The sequence below is a fragment of the Nymphalis io genome, chromosome 19 (genome assembly GCF_905147045.1).
Source record: "Nymphalis io chromosome 19, ilAglIoxx1.1, whole genome shotgun sequence".
In the NCBI taxonomy this organism is placed as follows: Eukaryota; Metazoa; Arthropoda; class Insecta; order Lepidoptera; family Nymphalidae; genus Nymphalis; species Nymphalis io.
Genome location: NC_065906.1, coordinates 1,305,957 through 1,312,117, shown reverse-complemented (window position 1 = coordinate 1,312,117; position 6,161 = coordinate 1,305,957). Strand labels below are relative to the sequence as shown.

The 6,161-nt window shown below is 30.6% G+C and overlaps 1 non-coding gene across 1 annotated transcript; it reads right to left on the bottom strand.

The window, feature by feature from the left end:
• Window positions 1-1,249: 1,249 nt before the first annotated feature.
• On the bottom strand, window positions 1,250-1,322 carry Trnaf-gaa (transfer RNA phenylalanine (anticodon GAA)). The gene has a single exon. It is a non-coding gene; the product is annotated as a tRNA-Phe (tRNA).
• Between the last annotated feature and the right edge of the window lie 4,839 nt (window positions 1,323-6,161).

The window sequence follows — 6,161 nt, the reverse complement described above, 5'->3', positions numbered from 1 at the left end:
GTCAGCCTACTTAATACCATAAAAAAAAATTTAATCGATTTTATGTTTATTGCTCTGTAATGAACTTTTTTCTTTGATATGAATAAATTAAACAAAGAGTTATTTTGAATCCCACGTACAACAGATTAACATTGCGTTTGTTTTTTAATTTACATAATTATAATTGACTAGCCGTGCATCGGTTTCGGCTGTTTTAAATTTGAATTATAAATATATTTTCAATACAGTTTGCCTGCCTCGCTGGTCTACTGGCTTGATGTAAGGCCGCAGACCCGGAGGTTCTGGGTTCAATTCCCAGGTCGGACCGATAAAAAGTTATTGGGTTTTTCTGCCAGAAAATTCTCAGTAGCAGCCCGGAGTCTGGAAGTTGGAAGTGTGTAAACTCTCGTGCCTCGGAAAGCACGTAAGGGCGTTGGTCCTGCGCCTGAACTCTTTTCGGTCGCGTCGGATTGCTGTCCCATCGGATATTGAGAGTTAGAGAATAGAGAGTGCACCTGTGTTTGCGCACACACTTGTGCACTATAATATCTCCTGCGTAGTTGACTAATCTCTCTTGAGAATGGCCGCCGTGGCCGAAATCGATCTGGAGGACATTATTATTATAGTTTGCCTATCCTATATTTGCCTATATATGTGGTATAGCCTTCTTTGATTAACCTGGTTTTTGAGATTAAGGTTAAGCATACATTTCTGCGTTGTGAGATAATTCAAGATATTCTAATGATAAAATATACACTTGCATAAATATATTTTAATGTTATTCTTAATATATGTTATTTAGTTAGGCGATATTTTTTGTGTTCTTACCTACCTATTAATACCTAATTTATTCAGTACAAAAAAAAAACAATAGAAAGGTGTGTTTTTTCAAAAGTTAGACATTACTAAATGAAACAATATTTAAGTAATAAAAAGCCGTCTCCATAATGACCGAGCTTTGTAATGTATCAAACAGGGACGCGGGATGAAACGGATAATTATTCTGATGTTTTTTTTTAACTTTTTTCTTATTGTAACAAGATGAGTGAGATTAACTTAGCTTAGAATGCTAAGTTAGAATAAGTTTAAAGTAAATCAACTCGCTGCTAATTATAAACATTTTTCAAAATTATCTGATGTTATAAAACTTGTTTCAAAATAAAAATGCTGAATATATTTTGCTATAAACCAATAACTGTTTAATTACATCATTAATATTATCATTTTCTTTATATAAGAAAAATAAATGATTTTCGTTTTATTTGTGATATGCCGAAACCCGGGATCGAACCAGGGACCTTTAGATCTTCAGTCTAACGCTCTCCCAACTGAGCTATTTCGGCGATAACTGTTTGTTGCAAATCTCAAAATAGGTCAGCAGTTAAAATATTAGTAGAAATTATTTATTGATTTTTTTTAACTGTAACGCAATAATTTAATATCCTCTTTTTTAATTTTTTCTTAATATCCTGGGACATTGTTCACACACGGCCATCTGATCCCGAATTAAGCTTGCACAGAGCTCGTACTATGGAAACCAGACAACTGATATACTACATATACTATTTTTCTTTTGTAAATACATACTTATATAGATAATTACACCCAGACTCAGGACGAACAGACATGTTCATGCACACAAATATCTGTCCTAGGTGGGAATCGAACCCGTTCGGCGTGAAACGCAAGCATCCACCAACCACGCCAACCGGCTCGTCAGAATATATTATATATATTACATTATATAGATATAAAATATACATAAGAAAAAGAAGAGAACGCATGTAAATATATTTATATCACCGTAAAATTGTAAGGATCGTTTTTAATATATACTAATCTAATAACCTTATTAATATATAACCGAAAAAATGTAAACACCCGAAGTATATAATGTACTTATATTTTTTATTGTATTTTATACATTACGTAAATTGAACGCTTCGTTTATAAGATTTTCGCCCACTTACAACTTGTCTCAATTTATTATAAACTAACGGCCATAGATGGCCCAGTGGTAAAAACGCGTGATTCTTATCCGTTGATCGTGGGTTCAAGCCCGGGCAAGCACCACTGAATTTTCATGTGCTTAATTTGTATTCTAATTCATCTCGTGTTTGACTGTGAAGGAATACATCGTGAGGAAACCTGCATGTGTCTAATTTCACTGAAATTCTGACACATGTGTATTCCACCAACCCGCATTGGAGTTGCGTGGTGGAATAAGCTCCAAACCTTCTCCTCAAAAAGGGAGAGGAGGCCTTAGCCCAGCAGTGGGACATTCACAGGCTGTTACTGTTAACGGTCATAACATTTTTACGATAAAATAACATGTACATTTTTGAAAATCCTCTAACGGGTCAACAAGATTATTTATATTGTACTTGGCGGTAGGGCTTTGTGCAAGTCCTTCTGGGTAGGTACACACTCATCAGATATTCTACCGCCAACCGGCAATACATGGTACTTTTTTGTTATAGGTAGGCGGACGAGCAACTGGGACACCTGATGGTAAGTGGTCACCACGGTCCATTGACTGTAACCATTCCTTACATCACCAATGCGCCACCAATCTTGGGAACGTAGATGTTATTTCCCTTGTATCTGTAGTTACACTGGCTCACTCACGCAGCAATACTAAGTATTGCTGCTTGTATCAGGTCTCATGTAGCAACGAGCTCAACTCCTTTGTTTTGTGGTTAAAAATTGTTATAACGACGTATAGAAAGATGGAGTCAAACGCCATCACTGTATATAATGTATACAATAATAAATAAAATAAAATAGTATATAATGTATAACTTTATGTATATATGTATGAGATTTGTATAAAATTTGTGTTTTTATTTTGATGAAGTAACTTTTGAAGTGGTCACGGTCTTCTCCGTGAATCCTGTCACAGTATTTCCTAAACTAGTTAGTATATGTAAGTTTCCAAATAAAAACAACGGTCGGCGTTCCTTTGCATGATGCACCAGGCTCACCACTAACAGGGACATATGGTGAAGGCTCGTGAGGCGAATAACATCTGCGCCATGACATAATACGTCATGGCGACCACGACTGCTCTGACAAGAGTGTCACGGCGAAGAAGAAAAAGTAAATGTCAGTGTATAGTAAAAGGGACATCCTATGCTTTTTACACTTAATAGACCAGCGTATGACCGTTGACTTGCCTGATGGTAAGCATCGATACGGTCTAGGATGTGCACGCTTGCCCAGAAGAAACCTGTTTACTCTGGATTTGAAGACTCAACGTTGTGGTCCTTTATCTGCATTGGTTGACAGTTGTTTTATAATTAAACTATAAAATATACTATTTTGAATACATCGTAGTGTCGATATTAGTGGCTAGTTTTTCGTCTGTATTATTTTTAAGCCATTTCAATCAAGAATAATATAATAATAACCATTTTATTATGAATCAAATTATCGACGAGGAAAAAATACATATTAAATTCCGCTGTGTTTTTTCGCGGGTTCATTTCAGGTCAAAGTTATTTCTTTCCAGACCAAAAGTATATTTTTGACGATCAATTATCAAGTGTAATACTGCTTTATTTATTAAAGCTGATACATTTAGGGAAGCGAGTGCACCCTTATTACAGTAGTTGTCTAGTTGGTCTCCATTGGGATTGGTCATGGCCGTCGGTCAGGAGGACGCTTATAGAGATCATCAACAATCTTAGTACCACTAATTAATAATAAAATAAAAATACACAACATTAAGAAATGATACATTAGTCTGTCTGTGGAATTATACTATAAAATAGTACTGAACTAATTGTGATGAAATTTCGCGTGTTGGTGAAATTAAAATGAAGTCTTAGTGAAAAAAACCGTATTATTGATTTGTGATTTAAATTCATTTGGCATAAAATTACCTTTATTTTTTTTTTATTTATAGATATTAAATTCATACCTTAAAATTATTAAATAGTCAAAGAAAAGTAAAAATAATTAATTAATACAAACCAATACAGTTAACCGTAAGTTATTAGAAAAACTATTTTTTTAAAGTTGTTATAAATAAATACAATGTAATTATTGTTTTTTTATTATTAATTTAAAAGCAATACGAACGCATTATATTATTAAATGTTACATTAAAACACACATTACAACTTTAGTTTCGCTACTTGATAACAGATGGCGCTACATGTGTTATAAATGCGATGCGACGGCATTAATTTTTATGTTCATACTTAGAAACTTTTGTTTAATAAGTAAAATGCTTATAATATTATTTTACTATAATTAAAATTAAATAACTGATTATAAATTAGCACAAAAGTTTTAATGTAAGGTAGTAGAAATAATATAATGATAATTAATGTACAAATATTTGAATCAACTTCATCTAAATTATATAATTATATAAAGGTATGCGATGCTAAGATACGGGACTCCAATGCAACTTCGTAATTCATATTCTCGTTATTCTTAATTTAATTTTATGTGTAATTAAGATGTAACGTGTTACTTAGTACTGGTTGTAGCAATAAATTACATTAATTTGATTACATCATTTTAAATAACAGTTTTATATTTATTTTATCACATTCAACGTTGTACTTCGGAATAAATAGTTATAAAATTAAATAAACAAATTGAAACTTAATATAACGTTTCAAATAAAACATTATGAACAATACGATAATTAATCAAATTGTTTTACAGATTAAATAAAATATTATGATTTATTTCAGCATTCAATGCGTTCCGAATTTAAAAATATAATTAATTTAACCGCTTTCTAAAATCTAAAATTAAATTTGACGCCATTTTTCGATGGTGATAGCAATTTTATGGAATTACTATTGGTAAGTTCAAATAAATACTCACCAACCAAAGTTAAATGTTTATGTTTGATACGCGGATTATAACGTTTATTGATGGTCGCCTTACATCACTTGCAGTTGCAATAAGGTGGTACCATACTTCAATTATCTGTTAAAAGTTCAATGAATTACGATGGTTACAAGGATACTTTATATCATAATAAGAAGATATCAACATAATCCAAACAGCGCTTTTCTATTTATATATTTCTAAAACAATATCAATTTCATTATCACTATATTTCATTATCAACGTTAGAAGTGAATACGACAACGGTCTGGATTTCACATCGTCTACTTATCGTTGAAATATTGAAAGTTTAATTTTTGGCTTACTTATTTAAAAAAAATATAGAAACGGCGATAATTACTATTTGCCATACAGTTAAACAAAAATACATTGTTATGGAAAATTATGTTATAGTTTATTTTTTATTTTTTCTCGTTAGCAACACAGATATTGTATTAAAAAAGATTTTCGAGGCAAATTTTGATAAAAGTTTGTCGGTCAACGATATGCCGGCGCGATTTTAAAAATAGAATTCACATTCTGCGCTACGTTTTTTATAATTTTAAGCAACTAAAAACGTATTGATATATTAAGCTAAAACGTTTTGAAATTTGCTTTTAACATTCTTTAGTGACAAAACCGATCACTTAATAGCTCATGTAAATTTATAATTTGCGCAAAACCTGTATAAGTTCTTTAAAATACGACAATCTATATATTTTTTATTTATTATTATAAAATTTATTTCTATAAAACGTTTTTAGATTTAAAAAATTAAACATGAAAATATGTTGATGTAATTTCAAATATAATCTTTTAAAAAAAGAACATCAACTCGTTGCGTCGGAAACTGCTCAGAACAGAGATTAAAAGTATGTTCATATTTTATAATATTTAATAATATATTATGAAATTTGTTTATTATTAAAACGGTATTCGTTATTATTCTTTATTTCAAAATATAATATTTACTTATCCTTTAGATTTAGTCTAAGAAATAAGTTATATCTGATTATTTTGACATGTAAACATATTTTTCTAATATTATTTATTAAAATTATTTAATTACAAAACATATTATAAAATTTTACGGTCGAAAAGGAAATAATTTTATTTATTTAAAGACAATCTTCGTTAATTATTGATGTAATAACGAAATATGTTGACGTGTTTTGCAAAAAATATAAGTTAATTAATAATTAAATTTAAAAGGTTCATAGTATATAAATAATTTAGATGTTAATGAATGTATTGTTCAAAATATAAGAAATGCAGGTTTCCATATCGATACAAACACTCACACAATTACAAACCGAGGTGCTATTAGTGTT